General features: G+C 32.8%; 1 protein-coding gene across 1 annotated transcript in view; it reads left to right on the top strand.

Annotated features, from left to right (window-relative positions):
• The window catches only part of LOC124368926 (short neuropeptide F), a 152,867-nt gene that overhangs the window by 81,337 nt on the left and 45,790 nt on the right, over nucleotides 1–25,740 (top strand). Inside the window, exon 2 of the mRNA XM_046826473.1 lies at nucleotides 25,630–25,676. The gene's annotated coding sequence lies outside the window, so the exon portion shown is untranslated. The remainder of the gene's footprint in view (nucleotides 1–25,629; nucleotides 25,677–25,740) is intronic.

Here is a 25,740-nt window from a genome sequence, read left to right as displayed (position 1 = left end):
TTGGAACTCTTATGGTAGATTATAACTCTGGACGTTCTGCCAGAAGAATGTTAAAAATAAAGAAATGACGTTAAGTATAATTGCACTGAAGCAATATAAATTTCATGCAATTTAAGCCATGCGTCTCACAAGATGGAATCACACTTGAAGGTTTTGAAGTGGTTTATTTTGCGGCGTTATATGTTTTTAGAGATTGGTTAAACTTTCCAGTACAAATACTCATCAAATAAAACATAATAAATTATACTCTATCCCTTTAAAAAGGATGGTACTTAAAACAAACAAATCTTAATTTATTTGAAACTGGCGTGCTTGAATTGGGTACATTTTGCTTATATTTTTTTACTTAGCCTCCGCCTCGTCTACCCTTGAACAAATAAACTTTTATATTAAACAACTACTTTACACGAAATTCTTAATCACATGCTATTCGCTCTTGCACAATTCCCTGAAGCAGGCAAGGCAAACACATGAAAATTGAATAAATATTCTTAGAGATCACTAAGTAAGTATTAATATTCTATTTAAAACTATTCTATTTTTTTGTTGGGAATAAGTGTAATGTGGCTAAATATTGTAAACTTTTTATCATAATCTCTCTACTTGAAAGAACAATAAAATAGAAATTATCACAGTTAATTTTTTTTTTAGTTTTAAAACAATAGACATTTTGTAATAATAGTTTTAACGGCTTGTAGTCTGACTACAGGGCTATGACAAACTGCACTTTCAATTTCTAATGGCATAATTAGTGTAATATTATTACCTGTATTTCTGAAGGACTTTTGAAATACACAAATATTCATGAAAATAATAGTTTCTGAAGACATTTCTGCGGCATTCCCAGAGTTTTTGGTTTTGAGCTTGGTGTAGACGGAGTAGGGTGTGAATGTAAAACGTTCAGTGAACGACCGTCACTGATTTGGGGTTTCGTAGGGACAATTTGCCACCCAAGTAAGTGTTCCTCAAGAAATTACTGTTAAAGCCCGCTTGCTTCAGGAACTGGTGTAGAGAAGTAGAAGTTTAAGGTATAATTTCAATATAGGGAATTTTCCTCAAAAATCACAACAGAGATCAAAAACGAGTAACGAAATCTTGGCACCCGCAAAAATGTGCCCGATGATGTTCGTGTCCCAATGAAGGTGAAGGGGCATGGGGAACGCTAGTAATATTCTAGCGTAATTAATAATATTGTGTAATTAATATACAATTCTGAGTTGAAAATTTCTTAATTTCAGAAAACGGACCGACTTAAAAATATTGATAACGTAGATAAATTTATGAAAAGTCTAGAGCTTTGGAATAAATTCTAACTTTAACATGTGCGATATAAAATGATTGGAATTAGACGCTTAGTGAGTTTCTTGACGGCATATATTCTAGAGAGAGAATTAATTGCAAGCTAATGACGGAATAACGTAATGCTTTCTATTGCAATTAAAACTGAATAAAACTTATAGTAATGATTATAATCCAAAGTTATCGGTTAATATATATAAAACAACGACTGGACCGAGCAATCAATCTTGAAAAGAAAATGTTATATCTCTGATGTTGTTATATTGTACCGAAAATCTAACCATTGAATGAGGTAAATTGACTCAGGGTAAATATATTACAGTAAACTTACGTTTAGTGGAGAATATAAAAGAAAAGTAGCGTTGAGTTCTAGGAACACGAAAGTGGAGTTTGGTAAAATGCTGTAAGTGGCAAATTATGTACAGCATCCGTACAGCCCTGGAGTGATCCGATTACTGTGACTCGACTTCACCTTGTTATACTGCACAGATTTCGTTCTGTAATAGAGGCCGTTATATAATGTGTTGTAAAAGTGACAGTTAAATAACTAAAAAGTATAATTTATAATTGATATTTTTTCTATTTATTTTAATTCAGATTTAATTTATATTTAATATTATCTAGTAGGCAATTAGAAAACAGAAACAACATTACCTAGGAACTTTGCTTGGTTGTGAGTGAAGCCACTTGAACAGTTTGTCACATTCTCTACACATACTGTGGCAGCTTTGTGTTAAGTCTTGAGGAGGAATGCTGCTTGCTGATGTTTCACTTAACTATGTACAACTTGACAGACGTCTACGTAATTGTAGTGTTCGCTCGTAATTTATACGTCACATTTTTTACTCATTCCTTATTTTACGGAGACGATGGAAATTACGCAATCAGGAACTGGATCTGTAACTCTCAATTAAATTAAATTATAAATTTTTAAAAATTTATAATAATAATCACTCTTACCATTTTCTTTCAATAATACAACATAAAAAACTATAAACATGTTAAATAGGCTGAAGCTTTTCAATTGAAAATGTTTGTTACTCCCGGCTTGTGCAAGAATACATTTAAAGTGTTCTTGCTTCTTGAAAAAAGGACCAGTTGAATTTTAATTGAAATTGTAAAATAAACGTCATCTATTTTTATTACTATACTGTTTTTCATGTCATTTGACTATATATCAAACTGGCACCATTTTAGTAATACTAAAGCAAATAACATAATTATTGTTTAATTTTTCTCTTAATTGTCATAACCTATGCCCAAAGTTTGGTACCCGTAGCTTCGAAATTCATTAAAAAAACATTAAAAATACTAGCGGCTAAACGACACATTTATCGACCGATGTGTACAGACCCTTTTTTGTGTTTGAAATCTGGAGTATTATTAGCCATAGAAGTTTGAAAGGTGCGCCTGAATTAGCACCCCCTGGACATAGCACCCCCTCGCTACTGACGTCATTTTGACGTCACGAAAGGGGGTGCTAAATCAGCACAGTGGCCGTGTCCAGGCCCTGAATAAGCACCCCCTTCGAATACGGGGGTCCTAATTCAGCGCCTTGACCGTGTTCATGTGCTGATTTAGCACCCCCTTCGAATAGGGGGTCCTAATTCAGCGCCTTGACCGTGTTCATGTGCTGATTTAGCACCCCCTTGAATCTGGGGGCTACTAAATCAGCGCCGTATTGATGAGATGAATAATTACCCAAAAGAATAGAATAATAAACGTTTAACCATATTGTGATTTATTTCTCAATAAAATAAAATAAAATTAGAGATATATATATATATATATATATATATATATATATATATATATATATATAATAATAATTTAAATATATTGCAATGAGTATATTTACTGCATTGCTGTGGTTTACTTAATATTTCAAAAACAAACAGTTCATTACCAATTGTAAAAATAGTATGCATCAAATATACTTAAGTAAAAACTAGGTTATAGGCATTCAAATACAGGTTTATTTTAAAGTAAATTTAATTTGAAATCATGGTACGAACAATGCAGAGGAACTGATACTGCTTAAATCCGGCATGTGTAATAAATATACATGGTCATAGATTATATCAACTTATTAACCACTTTAAAAACAATTATTTATTTATTTCAATTTTTTGAATACCAATCAAAAGCGGGAAAATTTAGAACCGTGAAGTTGTAATTTTGCGACGGCTAAGAGCCAATTATTTTTTTAAGGACGCATCATAAACTGAATTATACTATTTAAACTGAATAGTATAATTCAAATACACTTGACAAACAATTTAAATATTATTTTATATATACAAGAATCAATATCATTCAGTTATATCCATATCAGTTAGTTCAAATATAATAAAAAAAACGTTGAAAACAATGTTAAAACGCGTAGCAATAAATATACTACCGTATTTTCAAAAGCGTTATTGCTTAGGTCAAAACATACATTTATATACTGAGTATTATGGATCTACATTGCTTAATTTCCCCTCTGTCGGTTAGTGTGCGTTTTTTTGTTGTTGTTAAAAATGGAATATCTTGGAAAATCTGAAAGGAAAATAATATTTAATCCTACCAAGTCTTGGTCAAAATTTTATGGCGGCTAAAAATATATTATGATGTTATCTTTAATACTTTCAAAATAGTGGCTATTAAAATATTTTACCTTTTAACTTCTTAAAATCTGCAATTATTTTAAAATATTGCAAGAAAATGAATTTGATAGGGTTCTATCACAAATCTAATGACCAAATATATAAAATATAATATGCACAGATTTTCTGTAACAAAACACTGTCGACATTGAGTTTCTCAGCGAGTAGGTCACAATACAAAAATCGAGTAAACGGCAGCTCTAGACTATCTTATGCCAATTGTGCTCACATCTTAGTCCCTTTATTTAAAGTACAGGAAATACATTAATATCTGTTGCCAAGCTACTTTTTTGTCTAATAAATTAAAAACTACTAGAGATATTGCAAAATTTATCAACAATGAACGCCTTTATGAACAATGAAGGACAAAAACAAACGTCTTAATTAACAATAATAAACTGTTGTATTTATCATAAAGCTTAAATTTATTCACAATATATGTAAAAAAAACTAAATAAAGTAACTAGGTTATCTGTTATATATTAAGAATAATAAACAACAAGAAAAATCGTACAGTAATATTCAGACAATAATGCTTTTATAGATGACAAAATCAAAGATAAGCGGTTTTATTTGAAATACATCTGATTGTCGCTTGACTAAATTTTCGTAAATAAATATGTCCTAAAACAACAGATATTTAAATAAATTCATTAAACATCTAATATATGATTCAATTCTATCCTTAAATAGGCCTGAAACATGAATTTCAAATGTTTTGCATAATAAATGACAAAAATAAAAAATAGGGATAAGATACTCTAAAGCTGATGTTAATTTATTTTCAAATTTGTTTGAAATATTATTTGAGTAATTGGATTTGTGATACAATCCACGATCAGATTTATTCTTGTATACCTGCTGGATTTTAAGATATTCAAAGTTAATCAGATTTAATGGCCGCCATTTCGAAAGTATTAATGAATATTTTTTATAACTGTCCTTATTACCAAAATATTTTATCCAAATTAGGTAGGATTTGTTTATTCGTTTTAAGATATTAAAGCGAATTTGTCTATAAAAAACACGCAGACTGACGGATAGGAAACTAAGCACCAAAGATCTATTTCCATATTCTGAAATGCGTCTGCCATGACCTGAGCAGTTGCGGTATATAGACTTGTCCTAAGAATTACAGGACACTCTGTACATAAAATTATTATAGAGAGTGTTCCACAATCTCTACCAATATTTTCAGACATTATTCATGGACCAAAGGCAAAAACAATCATATTCACCTTTCTAAAACTCAATAATTACTCTAATAGCCACAATTTTGTTTTGTTTTTGTCTTTTTTACTTTACTATTTATATTTGATGGATTGTTTAGGTTAAAATTTTGTATATACGTTTATAACCTTAAGGAAAATCAAAAATTTAAATTTCTTACAAGCTTTATTTTCAAAATAGTGATTTCTAAAAGATCTTTAAGCGTAAATATCTTAAAAGCGATATATGGTAAAAAAGATCTAAATTATTACACAATTTAATAAAAAATCTAACGATACCAAGTTTTAAAAATTGGTTGTGAAATAAGGGAGATAGTTTGTTTTTTAAAACCAATTACTGTTTTTTAAAACCAATTACCAAACAATATCCACCTTTATTATATGACTGAATGTGGGCTGCAACAATCAGCTGTTTTGATTTTAGCTGCTCTAATCAAGTGATTTTAACATTATATTGCTGAACTGTGGTCATAATATTCTTAATTATTTCTAAACAAAGTTTATTTTGATTGAGACGTCAGAAAAAAACACTCTAATACATGTTGATTACCTAGACCAAAAATTAAAAATGTCTTTGTAGTTATTAAATGTCTATTTAATATTTTGTTTTTAAATGGAAGACCTCAGACCTACTTTTGGCTTGTAAATTTATACGGAGTTTGTAGATATGCTATTGATTACGGTGTTAAACGTAGATGCTTAAATGTACCAGTAAATATTGCTATTTGTTGCGTTGTTAAATTTGTTCTAACCGAGGTTTGAAGATTTTGTTCTACCCGGAAAATAAAACATTAAAAAACATAAAAGTTTACTGTATACAAAATGAAATATTATGTTATGTTATTTACTTTTTTATTTATTTAGAGGTTAATGTGCACTGAAGATGGTTGAAAACCGAAACACGTGTATGTAATAAAAAGTTTTAATTTAAAGGGTTTTAGTTATTTTCATTACATTAATAGAAATATTATGTATATTTGTATAGTATTTTTTTATTATTAATGAAGTAATATTTATGCTTCTATACATCTGTTTACTACCTAGTTTACAAATCAGTTATAAAAATTACAACTATTTGAAAATTAGAGTGTAACAAAATTCTCTACACTTTCCGATATAAATAGCCTTAAAATAAAAGTACAGCTAAGCTGAAGTGTAATTTTAAATTTTACCTTTTTATAGACGCTTTATTAAAGACTTCACTGAGATTTCACTCTTCTTTTTACAATATTGTAAGAATGTTCATCCTTAAGTTTGACACTTCCAGATACATGGGGTTAGAAGTGCACGTCTGACTAATGTAACACACAATAGTTAAATATTCTTTAACTGCATACAAAAAGGCGATGATTTTCAGTTTTTGTCCATACATCATTACCGTGTTCTACTTTATCTTTTCTCTTTACTCGTGTAAAATTATCCGTTACCTAGAGAGTATAATATACCACACCTGTACACTCAAACATTGTTTGATTTCTTCTTATATTTTTTAGGAAATTTCATCAAACAAATTCACTATACATAATAAGTTATGTATTAATATAGGAATAACAACTGAGAATAACATCGATATTATTACTCAAACCACTCGATACGGCCACATCAGTTTGAAAATTAGGGTCGGTAGTGCACGGACGGGGTTTCGTCAGCTTCGTCAAAATTATGTGTGGACCTACAGTCCTACAATCGATATTTGCAGGTTGATTTCACTCTGTATATTTCATATTTGGTAGACGGCCGATATATAACGAGCAACGATGTTAAGGCAAAAATAACGAGTTTCAAGTTTTTAAATGTTTACTAGCTGATACCCGCCCCTTCGTACGGAATTTTTGTAGAATAACTGGTACGTCATAGACATCTCCTTCATGTCTTTAAAAAAAATGGCATACTACTGATGAAATAAATTATGGTCATTGGAAAATATTCCAATTTCAATTTCAATGCGACATTCCATGATTTTTTGAACTGATGTTCTAAAGTAATTAAAAATCACGATCCCTCCTTTCCTAAAGTACTGTAGGTAATAAAAGATTTATTGATCCACATTTGAAAATAGGGTTACTCATAAAAGGAGCAACAAAACATATATGTGAGAATACTTTACATGTAATAGATTGATATCATTTAATATGAAAGTCCCAATATGAATTATATTATTCATTCTCGTAATATTACACTAATTACCATCGATACCGTTAGAAAAAAATAATATAATCGAGGGTATAATCCTTTACCCAGAGGGATATATCTGCTAGAAGTAAGATGGACAGAAGTCGACCAAACATTTTTTTACATTAACTAGTTAGGAAGAAACCTTTTGCGGATTAATATACTTCATTCTTAGCTACCAATGCCTCATCCATAAGTTTTTTTTATCACAGTGTTAAAATCATAAACTAATAATGTATCTTCAAGTTGTAGCCTCATGTGAAATGTATTTCATGTTTCTATATATTTCTTTAATCATGAAAAATAGTTAGGCATGATTCTATAGAGGATATTTTACACGTAAGCAATAGTAATACTTATGGGCGTAACCTTGAGATATTTTTGTGAGTACCATTCTACGGATTTTTGTGTAGCGTTTAAGTCTATGTAGCTGTTCCATTGTGCAGATGATTCAATGTACGCCTAATAGTGCATAAGATAAAAAAATTATAATCTAGTTTCTTACTGCAGATGGTTACGAGTAATTATTTAAGGGCAGGTACTGAAAAGTTATTTCTGTAATAAATGACAATACAAAAACTGTAATTTTCATACTTCATCTGTTTCATTTCTATAAAACCTAATTTTGAAATGTAATTAAAATTAAATTATGAAACAAAAATGCCGCAGAGAAAATTTCTATACTGTGTGACAGTGAACTATTTTGCCTAAAATACGAGCCTAAATTGTTTACAAAATTATTTGTTGTAATTGTTTTTTTAAATTTGAGTTAATTAAACTAAAAAAAGAAGATTCCATTTCCGTTGAGCTATTAAATGAAATAATTACTTTAATTATGGATTCATATACAAATAACATAGTTTTTAATTATATGTAGAAACATGTTTCATTGAGTTTTCACGATTGGGTTAAGTTTTGAACTGTTAATGCTCAGTGAATACCCTTAACTAGACTATGAGTAGACTAGATCTTTCATTGGTATGGATGCCCAGTACTCAATACCTGTACAATAAAAATGACACAGCAAAGATACTAGACTAATTGTGTATAAAAACCATAATTACATTTTACCTTCCGTAATATTACAAAAAATCGACTCAGAATCGACGAGAATTTTATGTTTTTTTAAAGATATATTTTAGCAGTGCGTTAATTAAATTTACAAACATATTAACTTGAAAGAATAAACTGAAGTAGAATAAATGAAGGATATGATTTAATTTATTATTTTAATATGTGATATATAGAACAAATTAAGAAAGCAAAGTCATGAGTGAAAATTATTACACAAATATGACAATGCGTATGAGAGGGAGGAGTGCTAAGGTCTATTAGCCTTGTTAGTCGGAACATTATTATGTAATATTAAGTCTATGGTATTTTTTTAAGAGAAAGTAGCCATATTTGATTATATATTATTTAATTGTTCATCGGAAATTGCAAAACAATCGTAGATAGTAGCTTATAAGTGGCAGCGTCACAAAAATCCAGATAACAACTATTATATTTATGATTGAATTGAATATGTAAAAGATAAATATCCTTTTTGCTGGTTGAATGCTAGGGGTGGTGCTAATTCAGTGACTGAGCCATGTACATGCGCTGAATAAGCACCCCCTTGGAACAGGGGGGTGTTAATTCAGGGCCTCGACCATGTTCATGCGCTGATTTAGCACCCCCTTGTAGTCGGGGGTGCTAATTCCGTGCTTGGTCCGTGTCCGTGCGCTGAATTAGCACCCCCCTGCCGTGACGTCAGAGCCCGAGGGGGTGCTTATTCCAGGGGGTGCTAAAGCAGCGTCCCCGTTTGAAACACCTTTTACACGGTATAGGGTATAGGATACACGGTTGCTGGTAAGCAGTATAGTTTGTTAATGAAATATTAATTTACAGGTACATCATTAATAGAGTCCGCATCACCAGTAATGATGATGGACAGTTCGCGTTAGGGGGAGGGAAACAACCATTGGCTGATAGAGAAGCTAAGCCAACATAGACAAGGCTTACAGTCGGAACTGGTGATTATATGGTATACGTTTGATAGCTAGTAGGTTCTGTTTGAAGATAAGCTATGTATTTATAGGCTCACAAAATTCAAACCTTTCCTCACTGATTTTATTTAGGAAAACCTAAATTTATTACTCAAAAACCATACTTTTCGGTACGTAGAGGTTACTTTAAAAATTATGAGTTACCTACCATCCAATTTCAGAAAATAGGGAAATTGAAGCATACATTATTTATTTGAAAATTCGTGAACGTCCTTAGGTGAAATTTATTTTCTTTCCAACGTTTCTACAGCTACTATGAGTACCGTAAATATTTACTGATTATCGTTGATTATTTGGTGATTGTGCTTTTAGTTAGTTGAGGCAAGGAGTTTTTTTTTCATTTTCATTGATAAAGAAATAGTTGTTAAAAAGCTGTAAGTTTGCAAATACTGTCACGAAGCGACATTAAATTTCAGTTTTAGTGCTATTTCAAGTTGTGTAAGTTTTAAAATGAATGTTGTATAAATACTCATGTTTGTTACCTTCACTCTCAACTATAATAAAAGGTTTAAAATGAAAACTCAATAAAACAAGTGAATATTTCCTCAAATAATAAGAACTTCGTATTAATAGCCAGATATAAGATCTGTTATTTAGTTGACTGCAATTATGTGTGTAGTGGTTTTTACAGGTTAACGTTATGAAAGGGCTACGTGGTACAGTCATGTACAGTTAAGAAAAAAATTAAGTTTTTTGCCTTAGGTGGCTGTTTTCATGACTATCATCACAATGTTTTTGGTGTAGACCGTGACAAAAATCATTAACACAACATTTATATATATATATATATATATATATATATATATATATATATATATACATTGTATACAAATATAAAATTCCAAAGAAAATGTTTAATTAAAAAATATTACTGTTAATAATCAGTCTGCAATTTCAATTAATTTAGGACGGTCTTTTAAATATTTATGGGATTCTACAACAGTAATAACTTATTTTATTTTCCTCAAACTCAATAAATATACAGAAAAAATCGATCGCGGGCTACGAGGAATGATGTAATTGCAAAATCATTTAACGGTTGAAGGATTATGATTTGTCACTATGTTTACTGTGCAAGCAAAGTAATATGTGAAACAACCGCATTAAACTACTTCCACTACTAGCACGTTAATAAACTATCAACCATCAATGGAGAATTTAAAGTGCTATCAAGTGTGATTTTCAATTTTTTACCTCTCTATTTTTATTCGTTTACTAGCTGGGCTTGTTATCAATTATGGCCTCTAGCACTGGTTCAGAAATTCATAAATTAATGTATTTAAATATTATTATTGTTTTGCTAAAAATATAGTTTTATAATGAACTAATTTTAAAGTTTGCGTTTAAGTTATGATAAAACTTTACAAATTTCATTTTTATAATCGATCTAAATACTAATAGTACCAATAAATATATCAATTATATTCACACAGAAACTTAAAACTAAACAATGCAGTGACGAACTTGCCGTACACTGCATTATTTTTACAACAGAAAATGTTCGGCCAAAGATTTAGCATATAATTACTGACACAACAACGGCATAAGATCCAGAATTTTGAGAATAAAACCAAGCGATGTAACTCCACAGCATAAAGAGAACTATACAAACAGACGTCACAAGCACCAGAGTAGATGGAAGACTAGGGAGAAAATCAATGTCAGGATAGAAACATATTTTTCTAATGTAGGTATCCAAAGGGCTTAACTTTAACAGAGGGTTGACTTTGCCTCGATTATCTAATTTAATGTATGAAGCCTGAATACGATTACGTTTTAAAAGATTCTCCTCGCGGTATATTTATTTTCGAAAAATAGTAATAATGTTTTTCACCATTTAACAATGTCAAACTTTCGAAATCCTGTTATCCTTTCAATCCATTGTCAATAACAAATTTTAATCAAAGGAAAATATAAATGCCACATTTTACTGTGGAAAAAGTTCCATATTTATGCTAAATGAAACATGAAACCAAGATATTCATAAGAGAAATACGCCTCCAAAGACATGACTTGCAGAAGAAACACCGGCCAACCCGGAACAAGGGAAAGTGGGCTAATCCTCAATATGTGCCTGCGCTGTAGTGTGATTTATTAGTTCTAATATACAGTTTTTTAATGTCTCATTATTCACTGCGAAATAATAGCTTCATTGTCAGATAAAGTAAAGCCATCTCAGACCTGTTAAAAAAAAGAAGAAGACGTCTAGTAAAATAGGGTTAGAGATTTATTACAAATGAGTGGTGCTACATTTGAAAGTGGGGATATTTACAAATTCCAAATTTTAAAATACTTTCTAGGCGTATTTTATCACAGTTAACACACAGTTTAAAATAGTCGTTCGAATTTAATACACCAAGAGACTGGTACAAATAAACTGGGCTGCTATGTAGTCATATTGATGAAACAGTAAATACAGACTGTGAACTGAACGGGCTACAGACTTACGAGTTAGAAGTCAGTAACATGGCTTTTTTGAGCGTGCATGGCGTTACAAAAAGGGTTAGGGACCACACAAGAATCACTGAAAACTACAAGAAAGGTGGAAGAGGACAAACTACTCAAGCATAAAAATAGACCAACTTTGATTAATTGTCCAAAAATGTGTAAAATACAAAATGAATCATAAGTTTTGTAACCCAAAAACCACAATATGAAAACAACGTATGCGTATTAAAAGGTACTTTTTAATACGAAATTTAATATTTTGTTCATATGACTTAGAAAAGACATTTTGTCCGATATACCATCAAAATACTCATGGATTGAAAATATTAGAGATTTAAAAAGAATTTAAAACTCCAGATGGAACAAAATTTGCTTTTAATATGAGCTTTGACTATATAACAGTGAGTGAGAAGATATCTCTTGTCATGCTGAAATCTTTTACCGATTGAAACTGTTACCACGTTTGGTTATGTACATTTAGCACTAAAGCATAGAAACAGTTAATAATATAATAGCACTGCAATGCTAAAGTATATTAATAAATTTATAACATAACAGTAAGAAACAATGTAAACTCTGACAGTAATATAAAATACCCAACTTTTTAATTTAGTTGATCAAAATGATAATATTATTAAAGGTTCAATTGGGTCAAAACTCTAAACAAAAGATATAGCATAGGAGTGCTCTCTACGAATTTCCGCATAGAACTAACTGTATATCGAGAAATTATATTCAACACAAGGTCTGTTTTGTAGTTAAGCTATAAGCTGTTTTTAACTGTCGAAGAAAAAAAACACGCCAGAAAAACGTCAAAACTGAGGGGCCATGTTTTGACTATCAAAGAAATATTTCATTGCCTAAAATGGCAAACAACAATGTGTGTGTATATATATATATATATATATATATATATATATATATATATATAAAATAAAATAGAACTCTCGTTTAATGTATAATGTTTCATAAAACATTTTATGTTCACTATGTTCCCAAATGATCCAATCCGTCATATACGATTATACAGAAGGTATTTAGAAAACTCCTGCATTGAAGTAGTCTTCTTTCTTCATGGTTTTATTAACAATAGCTGGGGGAAACCATAGAACCCATGTTGTGCAGGCTAGAACAGTTCTCCGGTACTGTTACGATTCATGCAGAATTTGGAAAGACTGATTGATTTGGCTTCCATCCCAATACCAGGACTTTCATTTATGGAATGCGGCAGAACATGGGTTTCATTAATTCAAAAAGTATGAGTGAAAACTGGTCACACGTAAAGCGTACTGGAAGAGCCGTTCACTTTTGCTGTTTAAGACATGTTAAGAAGTCAGCATTTATGTCTTTACAAGAAGACTAAAGAGCTTTTCTTGTAAAGTTAAAGAGACAAGAATAAAAAAAAAAACGTTAATCCTCTCTCTACTTGAACAGTATTGGAACGCCTTCAATGGCGTTTGGGTGCTCAAAAACTAAGCAATTTATCTTTAGATGAAGAAATTTGATTCCCTTCAAAATCTTACCATGGCATTGCAAATAAAAATTGTATTAGTAATAAAACATTAAAATTACAATTAATACAACTAAAACCTTACTATTTAAAGGTATAAAACTATTTCAATTGTTATTTTGAATTAATTAAAGATGTTTTTAAAATTCTGTTGAACTATTAAAGAAATGAGTCAAAATCTGTCAACATATTTTGAGACCTGCAATGTCGAAAACATTTGTTGAAGAAGAAGCAACTGTTTGTAATGCCTTATAAGCAGAGGAAAACTTAAGAACAGAATGGAGTATTAAGATTTTAAGTTTCATGTATACTGTCTTACATTAGACGATTATAAATTTCCATGTTGCTTACTTGTTTGACAACTATGTTTGTTTTTATTTTGGAGCTGACGAAATTAGCCCGTTTTCTCTATTTGAACCATTCAGTTTAAAAATTCTTATTCAATTAATGAATTCAGAGTGTGTTTAATGGCTTTAAACAAACGCATATGTATGCAACTAAAAATGTTCACTTTGAAACAAAATTAGTAACTAATTATCATAATATTCTTGATTGAATAGCATTCACTAAACATTTATTAAACTTACTAGCAAATAATATTAACGTTATTAAATAAGAGGTCTATCCTTGTGAAAATAGGATTAAAGCCTCTCACAAACAATAATTAGTTAGATATGTTTCATAGAGTTAAATGAAGCTTCAATTAACGCAAAACGGCTTACAATGTAATTTCATTACGACGATAAGTCTTACAATGTCTTCACATACTCTGATATACTCTGAAGGAGATCACTAATTAACAAGGGCTTATGCAGTTAATTTGATGTATTTCCGTTGTAAAAGAGTAACAAAGAAGAGAACTCTCGATTACAAAACCATGACATTGCCTGGTGTTCCATACCGAGAGAAAGATTTGTGTTCTTATAACAGTTAATACTGCCCGGAAATTCTTGTGCCTGGTAAAAAAATAATATTATTACTATATCTATTTCCATTTTATTACCAAATAAAAAAAGAGTTTACCAATACAGTATTTGACGTGTATGCTTTGTGTTTGTAAATTATTTGGTTAGTTTAAATGCCGCGTAATTGATGCCGTTTGCAAACTAATGTTTCCAACTAAAGCTATTGAAATTGTCGAATAGAGGATTGGGGTGACATAAAGTAGTGCCTGTTAGTGGTAAGTGCTGATGTAGGTAGAACAGAAGTTGTGTTTCAGACCAGTATTAGGAGCTGGCTATATTGTAACGATTTTGAATTATTTTACTACAAGAACAATTTTAATACTTCAAACCGTTTTAGTCTTTTATATTTCGTTGCACAATATTGTGAAAGTCTGTATACATATCTTTTTGTTACTGAAAAGTTTATGAAAAATATGTAAGTTCTTTTGAACAAAAATAACAGTTTTGTTGAAATCTAATGAGTATATCGTTGCACACGAAAATTTAAAAAAAGGAGAAATTGGAAAAGTATACAATCACATTTAGGGAAGTAAAATTGTTTTGAATCCATCAAACAGAAACGGATAAGAACATACATACACACATATGAGTTTTATTATTTGTGTTTGGTAACAAACCATTGGATGAAGCAAACGGCTGATGGATGGTCAGGTTTGTTCTTAAACCGGTTCAGATTAGCTAGTGAATTCAGAGTAAAGTTTTATTTGCTGTGGCTTCCGGTGAGTCGCGATTAATAGTACAGAATGGGAACAACAGACACTATTTCTTTCCGGCAACGTTTTGAGAAGCGTGATTACTTCTATATCTTTTTCACTTGCGATTGGACAGATATCTCATGATCGGGGGATTTAAAAAAGTAGAAAACCGTGAAACAACGCCTTGGTAAAAAGGGTAGTAAAAAAGAGTTTGTGACAGTGAAATTCTGTCGGCCAAGAATGATAAATGATATCTCGATACTTAAAGCCTGAATAACCAGGCGGTAATTTATAGTAAACTACGTGGTTAGGAAGAAACTCTCAGTAAGAAATATCACCAGAAGCTCTTTGGCCAGTGATTTTGTGGGTAATGAAAATAAAAACATCGTTTCCTGAAGAGACCAGCTCTGACTGCGTAATTATTTCCCAGTGTAACGGATGTACATATGTACCATAAGTACAGGGTGTACCCTGGTGCTTCCAGGAACTGTAAAGTGTATATAATTAAACGGTACACGAACTTTATACTATGTAAAGTGAGTTTGCAAAATGTATTATACACGTTGTGCCTTGTGCATAAATACTGAATATGAATGGTACACCAATGTGTACATGATGCATCTATTGTACAGGATTTTCCAGGTGTAAAAGATGCACTGGGCCTTCTATGTAGAGATCACATTACCCTGTATGTGAGAAGGAATGGCTAATGTGACTGAGTAAGATAATCCTCCAGTTCAGTTCACTGAGTATGATGAACAGCCATGCCACCGCTAAACATACAGATTAGTTTTGAAGACTTGATGATTTTGGTTGTTCATAACTCTATAATAATGAGAAGTACTGCAAACAATGGAACGTAATATTTAAAAACTACACATATTTTTCATTTTAACACTCAATTAGGATACCAGATCTCAAGATGTATCCCCGAAAATATGTCTAACATTCAAACTTTGAGAGCAAATAACCAATGTTACGATATTTCAATTGTATCTCTAAATGCACGTAATATAATTTCAAAAACATTACTGATGAAAGTAATATCATGAACTAATACTTTGGAGGTTAAAATTTGGACAAATAAAAGAAAACACATTTTAGGAATCCTTGAGTTTGAAATCCAAACATATTAAATCTTTTTCTGAATCCAAATTAGAACTGTGTTTTTAAAAATCTGAAATTTTGTAGGGACCTATACAAAAATTATAAATAATGCAAAACAATTTGGAGGAAGATGAAATATTTTAAAAATTTATCAACGTATTCGACTAGAGTATCAAATTAAAAAGTATTTTGAATTGTACATCGCCTATTTAACTTTAACTTTTGAAAACTTGTTTAAATATATAACTCAATCCTTGAAAGTGAGAAGATAATGCAAAATATTTTTGATAATATAAGTACTTTAAACTAGATTCGAGAGAGATGTAACATTATTTATATAACATTTTTGTTATACCAAATATACCATCAATAAAATTAAAAGGTATCATTGTTTCTGAACACTGCTGAACACATGGCTTTGAATTTTAGAACCCCCAAAGTGTACATCTGGCATCCTAGGTTTAGAGTTTTCCAACCAAAATGTAATGAAAAATTAGAGCACAAAGAGCTGTAGGAGACTCAAGAAGTTACTAGTGTTGGGCCCTGAGTTGAAAGAATGTTATTCCCTTCCTATCATTACTTTCCTCTTTATTTATGACCCATTCAGGTTTTATTGCTAGATTAATATTTACTCTAGCAGCTGAGGTTGAAGGTCAAAGAAGCAAGTGACCAAACAAACATTTTATCCATATAATGTTTACAGAGCAAATATTGAACAAAGAAAGAGAGAGGTACTTACCCACTATTAAATGTAATCTGTCTTTATGTTTTAATCTTTTTGACCTAACGACAAATTTTATTATTGCTTCTAACTGATTGTTCTCTTTCGAAATTAATACGAGTAAAGAATTCCTATAGTAAAAGCCTGCGCTCATTCACGTTTTAAACCACTACTGTGAAGGTACTATGTAACCAAATCGGACATTTGAAATGTCTTTGCGTAAGTATTGCGGTATAATTATTAACCTAGGCTAAATAGAAAAGCAGGATCTTAGTACGAAAACGTAGTAGAAACTAACTCAGTGCATGCAATTGGTCTCACCAAAACTAAGTGCTTTTAGTCACTAAGTTTCTTGTAATAGAGTTCCTCGCACACCGTATTTTTGTATCAACTAGTATATAGCTTACCGTATTTCTTGGACCAAAATATGCTCGCTTATCATCCATGCTTCTCTGCTACATATATTTAGCTAACCATTTTCTTATTTAACTGTGTTTAAGCTGTGTATGAGGACTATGATCTTCTTTAAGTTATTACTATTACTAGATAATTATTTCACCATGTTTCCAATATAAAGCATATATTCGCAATAATATGTAAATCTGAGTGTATGTACATTGGGAAATGTATAAATCACTAGAATCAGAGCTAACAAAATATAGTGCGTTCCTTGGTATTTATTCATGAAATCAAATTACCTTTTGGAAGACTTATAACGAAACTGAATTATTTCATGTGAATAAAAATATCAATAAACATTATATTTAAGATTCAAATTTAACTTTTTTATTCAAATTCTTTACTTACTAAAACTTTTAAAACTTTCCTTAATCTTATAAGTACCATTTTATGAACATGTAATGTTCTTATATATTATCTCTGCTAAAACCGAATAAGTGATTTCTTTAACAGTGACTTGAAGTTCTGAGGATAACTCTCATTACATAGTCCATAAGGACTTCCGGAGTAAAAGACTATTCAAGATGGCTAAAATAGTAGTTTAGACCGCCTCATGCCAGGAGCGCATGTTATATCCCTTATGAGGAGGTCTGGTGGCCACTATAACAGTTATAATACTCATAATACCTAGGAATAAAGGGAGAATTGCTCCGTTTCAACCTTACCCAGTCAAAGCGAGGAGGGAAAATGCAGTTCCTCATGCATAGAACTTCGATATCAAGAGAGCCGTACTCTCTCCAACAATCACCCTTCGCAGTAAAGCAGACATATCTTTACCTCAATATTTTGACATCTGCTGTTATAGATATGCGACTCTTTTGCTATTCCCAGTGTTAGTTCTAATACTTGAAATTATAAACCAATCAGACGTGAACTTTTCTAAGGGATAAAGGATGTTAGTCTTTTACAATGACTAGGACTGCGCATGGGCTCCAAAAGACCACCATCCTTCCTTTCATCTATCCTTACATGAAAGGTTAGAGCTCTCTAGATTTTCAAAATCAAATAACGAACCAGTTCGAATCGTGCTTAGGCTGCACTCCTGTGATGATTCGCGGACTGTTTCCTGTGGGTGCGGCATCACTGAGCGAGTTGACCAGTACATATATCTTGGAGTAATTATTGACCATAAGTTATGTTGGGTCCCACACGTTCAATATGTTAAGCAAAGACTGAAAGATTATCTACGCATTCTCACAAATAAGTGAAGTGCTGTCCGCAGAATACTGCAGGACGGTTTATTTCGCCTACGTGCAGTCGGTGATACAGTATTGCATCTTGGCCTGGAGCGGTGCCTCCGCGGCTGTCTTGGAGCAGCTGGCTGTCACTCAGAGGGCAATTATTAAAAAGACATTAAAACAGAGAGTAGATGCCTGGGTGAAATACTGCAAAGGGAATTTCCAGTCCTTAGTATCGAACAATAGTTTATTAAAAATATCCTAATACACATAGAGAACAATGATTTATTCTTCAATGTTCGGCAAGAGTATCAGACGTGAAACCGAATTAATTTTTATTAGACTCTTAGACTGATTAAGAATATTGAAAAAAAAATTATTTTATTTTTTCGCATGTAATCTATAGAAATTTACCCAGTTATATATTAGAGGCTGAGGTGAGTAGTATCGCCGTATATGGAAGGAGGGTGGGGGAGTTTTTGATAGGCGCAGGAGTAGATGCAGCGGAGGCATTCTTGCATTCGCATTACACGTTGTAATTTTATATTGTCTTGTGTGTTTGTATGTTTGTGTATATATGCGTATACAATATGTATATATATATATATATATATATATATATATATATATATATATATATATATATATATATATATATATATATATACGAATGCTTTATTCCGGGTTTTTCAGACCTCACCTGTAAATTTGAAATACACCCTGGCAACCTTATAGGCTTTTGGTGTCATGAGCATCTAAAATAAATTATTCTGATTTAATTTCTGTCTTTTTAAATACTGATGCTTATACAGTCACTTACATTTTCCATGGGATTGAGACTCTAACATTATAAATAAGAAATGTATACGAATCATCAATTGATTAGTATAAATATCTAAATTATTTAATCCGAGCCAAACAATTATTAATTAAAATTTAAATTTTTAAATAGTTAGTATATAAATTGACTTAGTTCTTACGGATGAAATAAACCAAAATTATAACATTCATAAAATAGCTGACTACTGTAAACAATAAGAAAGTGAATAATTGTATTAGTCAATTCACATCGACTACGGTTATCTAATAGCCAAATCAAGCTGTAATAAATATAAGTTTGTTACTTGTGTATTAGTAATGTACAGGTTTTGTTTTGTAAACTGATTGTGACATATACATACGCGAATAAGTGTAATTCAATTCCATAATTCAATTCAATTCTGAAGAATAATGCCTACCCCGTAGCATGACCTCTTTTGCTGATTCAAGTCCGGAAATATGTTTACTATAACATGGTTAGGAGTTAGGTAACGACATGTATTAAAGCGTGTATGCAGTTAGTCACGGAAATACCAAAAGTTGTGAGTAATTCTAATTTATACAATCCTTCTCATTTAGAAAATAGGGATTCTGGATGACAGAATATCTCTAGGAATTCCAGTGGAATCAAAGATTACGAGGAAGCACATATCCATTTGCCCCAGTTCATATCACCATGCAATCCTGGAACTTTCGAATTCCATCAAACACACAATCATCTGAATGGTCTATTACTTATACCTCACTATGGTCGGTTATTGACAGTCTCCTTCTGCTTAAGCCATCTGTCTCGCTGCAAGAGGTCCGGTTGCATAGGACGTCCTTCTTAGAAATAGAAGCTTAAAAATTGTACGTAGTCCTAAAAGAATCTGCGATATTCTTGATGGGTAAGGTTGGAGTTTTTTTTAAAGAGAGGACAAAATTCGCTTGCAATCGTGGTGATGGCTTGGCCAGATTGTGGGCGAACGTTGCCACAACTTGTCTGGTCAGATGCCGATGACCAGACGTTGGTGGGGGGATATAATTACCAAAACCCGTCGAACTAAAATAACCTCTATACCCCTAGCATGTGATCTCCGCGGAACGGTTGTCAATTATTATTTCACGGGGCAGGCATTATAGCTAATGTCAGCTCTTTTTCCTTCTCATGACCTTCATGTTCTATCTTTGCATAGGTATTAGCAGTACGCTTGTATGAGGTGTGCTGGTGCTCTCTTCTTCCTTCTGCTCCTTCTTTCCTCTTATTCCTCTTCTCCTCTTCGTTACGAAGGTCCTTCAGCACTTACGTGACGAAGGTAGTTATCGCCTGCCACGCTTCTTTAGAGGACGACATCGGAACGAGTCGTTCGGGTGTAATTTTCGCCTGAAGTGATCGTTATAGTTTGTCTCACTTCGTATGCAAAAAGTTCATGCTCTGCACCTTTACCGATCCCTGTAGAATTTGGGCACCCTGAAAATTTCTCATACTTGTACTTATACAGATAGACTCTGAAGCTTCCGTGTTCTGAAAGCATCTGCGACAAATGGTAGTCTTTCCTTCGTAGATTATTCTCAACTTTTCTGCCATTGCCCTATAGATCTTTTATCTTCTTCACTCTTAAAACCCCTTTCTTCCTTCTTAGCTTCCACTCTTCTTTGCACAGACTTCCTTCGCTCATAGATGTGCTACCGCTCCTCCGCTAGAATCTCAATTGGTACCAGACCGTAAATGAACTTTGCTGCCTCCTCTGAGACTTTGTGAAAAGCACTTGCTACCCACAATGCACTGAGTCCATACACAGATGTCAACTTCCTGCATGTAGACTGCGTTGCTAATTTATCCCCCAGATAGGGATGCCATATGTCGTGTCTGACGTAATTACCGACGACAGACGAGCTCGTCTGTTCTGTTTTGGTTCCGCCATGTTGAACATAAGCCGTGACAGGTTTGTTAGTAACTGTTGCCACCTAGATGCTTATATGCTGAACTTGCGCCTTAAAGTTAAGGCGGGAGTCTATCATTACTTCCAAGTAGTGTATGGAATGCTGGAAGGTTATGACGTGTCCACCGACTCTGAGGTTCATGGTTTCCAGTACCTTCCTACTGATAACTAGTGTGGCTTCCGTCTTATGTCCTGTTAGTTTTTACTGCATTTCTTACAGCCATTCAGTGTAATTCTCAAAGGTGACATCAAAAAGTTTAACCAGGTCGTCTAATTACTTCACCAAGATCATCAGTGCCATTTTACCAACGAATGCAACTGAAGTCACCGCCCGCGGTATTTTGTACCCTCAATAATCCATCATACGTAGCATTCCAGACGAGCGGTTCTTGCACTGAGCCTTGAGGTACTCCACCAGAAAAATAGCATTCCTTTAATTCGTCATCTTTGTTGTACTCTAGAATCCGTTTGCTGAGGTAGCTCAATATTATCTTCTGTAGGTACCCGGGTACTTCCATCTTTGACAATACTCCCAGGATGCGATCACACCTGACAGAGTTGAACGCATTTCTGACATCCAGCTTGACCACCAGGCAATATTCTTTATCTCCGCCCTTCTATATATCACCTGAAATCACTTCCTTCGTTTTATCAACGACCAATTTGATGTCATCGAGTGTAGAGTGTCATCGACAATTGCCTCTCAGAGATTTCTTCTATTCTTCCGTGTATAATGCGTTCCAAGACTTTCCCCGCCGTGTCCAACATGCAGAGGGGAGGGTAAGATGATGTCGTTCGTCTAGTGGTCTCTTCCCCTTCGGAAGAAGAATTAACTTCTGCAGCTTCTATCTGACGGGAAAAACTCCCTCATGCAGACACCTGTTATATTACATAGAGAGGAACATTTCCGGTTGATCTTCAACTGCTGCCTTAAGTGCGATATTGGACTGCCGTCCGGCTTCCAAGTTCCCCACTTTTCCGCAAGCTGCCTTCAGTTCTAGCAATGTGATGGGTGGTATATCTTCTTGAAATTTTGCTCAATGTGATGTTCTTAACTAGGGTACTGTGGGAACAGCTATGTCACGACCTCGTGCAGCAGCATCTAAAACGTGAACGAGAGCATTGGCTGGCTTTTGAGCTTCTTGATAACAACTGTATAGGGTCTTTTCCACGGACGATCAATGACCTCTTCGACAACCACCGCAGCACTTTCTCTTACGGTCTTGATTGCGCGGTTTATTGCGCGCCTCTTTGCAGTTCTTATGAAGCTCTGTGTAGTTTGACCAAGTCCTCATCTACGTGGCTTTCCTCCTTGTACGTTCACTCATGCTGTAGCACTGCTGACGTATTGTTCTACCATTACACCAGTGGGTGTGAATTGCTGTGATTTTTAGAGACATTGTCTTTTCGCAGGCTTTGGGCACACACATCACCTCATCAACGATTTCTATGACTTACTTGGTCTTGATGGATCTCTTTTCTAGTACCAAAGGATTCATGGTCAAACAGGCAAGCCTTCTAACCCCATGCGTTGGAATTTTTACCTGCAGTTTGGGGTTAGGGGCCGCCTCCTTTCAAGATCTACGAGGAAGACTTTTGGGCATTAATCTACGTCATTTCTCCTTGGAATAAGGGGAATTCAACTCTGTACCAGCCTCTCCAAGGCAGTTAAGGGGTGGCATGCTGTCATTTCTAGTCTAGCAATAGCCCATAACACTCGTGGAGCCCTACCAACTCCAACAGTCATCGTCTGCTCTAAAGTAGACGTATCGATCTACCCGTGCACACCTACATCTTTAAATTTTCGTTTAGGAATGTATCGCTCATGGAACATTAAATAATATGCCCTGGGTTAAGTTACACATTGGTTTTTGCTGTACCTACTGTAATTTCAACTGGAAGGTATAAATCAGCCAAAAATAAACCCTCGTGAGTAAACTCTCGTGGGTGTCCTTAGTAATAATTACGTAGAGATATCCTTATCTTGATATAAGTATTATATCGGGTTTATTCCTAGGGACATTTGAGAAACACATGAAATAGAGTTTTGTATATGAAGTATAATTACAATAGGAATTCTCAAGGACGGATGGACTAACCAATAATTTAAAACCCATTATACAGTAAAATGTAAGCCATATGTTGGTATGTTTTCTGTATGTTAACTTTTTATTAATTAAATTATAAGAGTTGCTCACTGTATTTTATTCTTGTATCTGTTTTATCTGTATTGTAGGTTGTCATTAAGGGTTCCATACGGTTGCTTTTTTGAACAAGAGAAACGTTATAACCTGTTGATCCTAAGTTAAGTTCTGTTAAAGTGGGTAGCCAGGAATAGTTACAATGTTCTTATAAAAGGCTTAAAAGTAATAATGATGATAAGTATTCACGATGGTTGATGAAAAAATCAGAGATTATTGTTTCGACATACAAGTATTCTCTATACAAAATTCTCAACAAGCTGAGAGATTGGAATGAAAATAACTAATTTCTTCATAATTTTAGAGTAACCTGTTAAAAAAATCTACATATTTATCAGCAGATTTTAAAAATCGTCATTTAATAAGTTTCTTATTTTGTGTATAGATCTAAACTCGCACCTTAAAATAGTTTTTTATAATTTTCCCTACAAGAACTGAAAACAGTTCTATTGTGGTGTGTTCAAGTTAGACTGTAAATTTGATTAGTAATATTTTTTGAAAGTGGTAAAAGTTTACTAACAGCAATAGGAGAAATACCGAAACCTTATAGTAGTAGTTTCAGGTTTAAAAATATGAATTTTACTTGACATAGCTTGTACTCGTAGTATTATGACAAAATATAAACATGAAGAGCTCATCCTCTAATTTCGTCCGATGATACCTGTATTTCCCGTGAGACCCTGGGATATTGTGTGTTAGCTACTGCCTTATATAACACTACATTTTTACGGCCTTGCACTGAATGTAGTATTCATTTAAAAATATGATAGCTTCGTATTAAATCGTCGAAATGTTGGAAGGTTAATCAAGAGCATTTAATACTTACAAGTAGACTTACAATACTGATAGTAGAAAGACATTGGCAAAAGATACTTACTGAAAAAGATTAGGAGGGCCACTTAGTACAAAATTAAAAACTATTCACAAAATATTTTACCATGTTATGTCGTATGTGTAGGTATGTGTACATGTGTGAATTCAAAATAAAATATTTCTGACATGAATAGATACTGATAATTAAATTTTTGACAATTACGTTGTGAATGATCCTAATATTCTCGCCTAGAGTTTAGATTTTACAAAAATAGCAATATAAACTTAAATTTTGTGACATTGTATTTACAATACCACTTATCCTATTGGGAAATGACTCCAAAATCGAATTATAGATAAATTTAGATAGCCCAGGATCGATTATAACGACTAAAATAAAAATAGGTTTTGTATCCTACCGTAAATCGAATTCAAACTCACGTGTTCTTATGGTGACATGTTTTAAAGCTCAATCTTTATCATCGGACCTTAGTAACCATGGTGGTGGATGGTTTTATTATAAAATTAAAATTACACAACACAACACGTATAAATAGGTAAACAAATATTACTCGCACATTGACCAACTGTAGATTGGTTGGTAGGTCGTCCACCAGCCGTTACCTCGCTGCAGCCTACATGTAAAATCGCGCACTATCATGTTTTGATCACACCACACTGATTCATACAACTTCATAGGTGTTCACTAAGAAATGGTTTTGAGGATTGAGCTCTCCGGTCCAGTCGCCTTTAAATGTACAATAATAATCATACGGAAATATCAATATTAGGATTTTCATATTGCCAACTTCGGCCATCAAATACTCCGACACACGTTACGAATTTAGTCCTAAGTTGTATAGAATAGTGAAATAGAAAATAAATGTTGCAAAAATACGGATTTCTTCCTTTTCATTCTTCACCGAAGGAATGTTTATTAGTATATTAGATCCAGGTAAGGATGCGAGGGTCTGTTTAAGTTTCAGAAAACGAAGCTGCACTAGTAACTACTAGTAATGGAAAATGACATTTATTTTTCCTAAAGAGGATTCGCTTCTGGCTGGTTTATATCTCAAAGTAGAACCTACTATAGTGAGTACAGCAAAAACCGATTTGTCACTTAAATCTGAAAAACCAATGGATGTACAGGAGCGGCACGTCATTAACTGCAAATGTCGAGATAATGAGTTAAAAATTCAGGGAAACAGTTCTAGTTAACTGCTGAATAATCTGAATATCCTGTCTCACTGGAAGCAGCGCAAAGTTATTTTTAGGACTAAGAACCTATGAAAAGAACTACCTTTTTAGTACTATTCAATGGTACTACGTAGATAAAATCTATCATTATATAATATCTGTAAAACATGCATTAATTGATTTTTTTCCGGTTTTCAGGCTTGCTTCCAGACAAAGGAGTCCAAAGTCACTAGACAACTTTCAAGGTAATTTTTGTTGTACCTTAATGTAAACTGTAATAAAAAAGAACTACAATAAAAATAATACTAA

Source organism: Homalodisca vitripennis, chromosome X (genome assembly GCF_021130785.1).
Source record: "Homalodisca vitripennis isolate AUS2020 chromosome X, UT_GWSS_2.1, whole genome shotgun sequence".
NCBI classification, from domain to species: domain Eukaryota; kingdom Metazoa; phylum Arthropoda; class Insecta; order Hemiptera; family Cicadellidae; genus Homalodisca; species Homalodisca vitripennis.
Note: the sequence above shows the minus strand (reverse complement) of the source record. Positions and strands in the feature narration are given on the sequence as shown.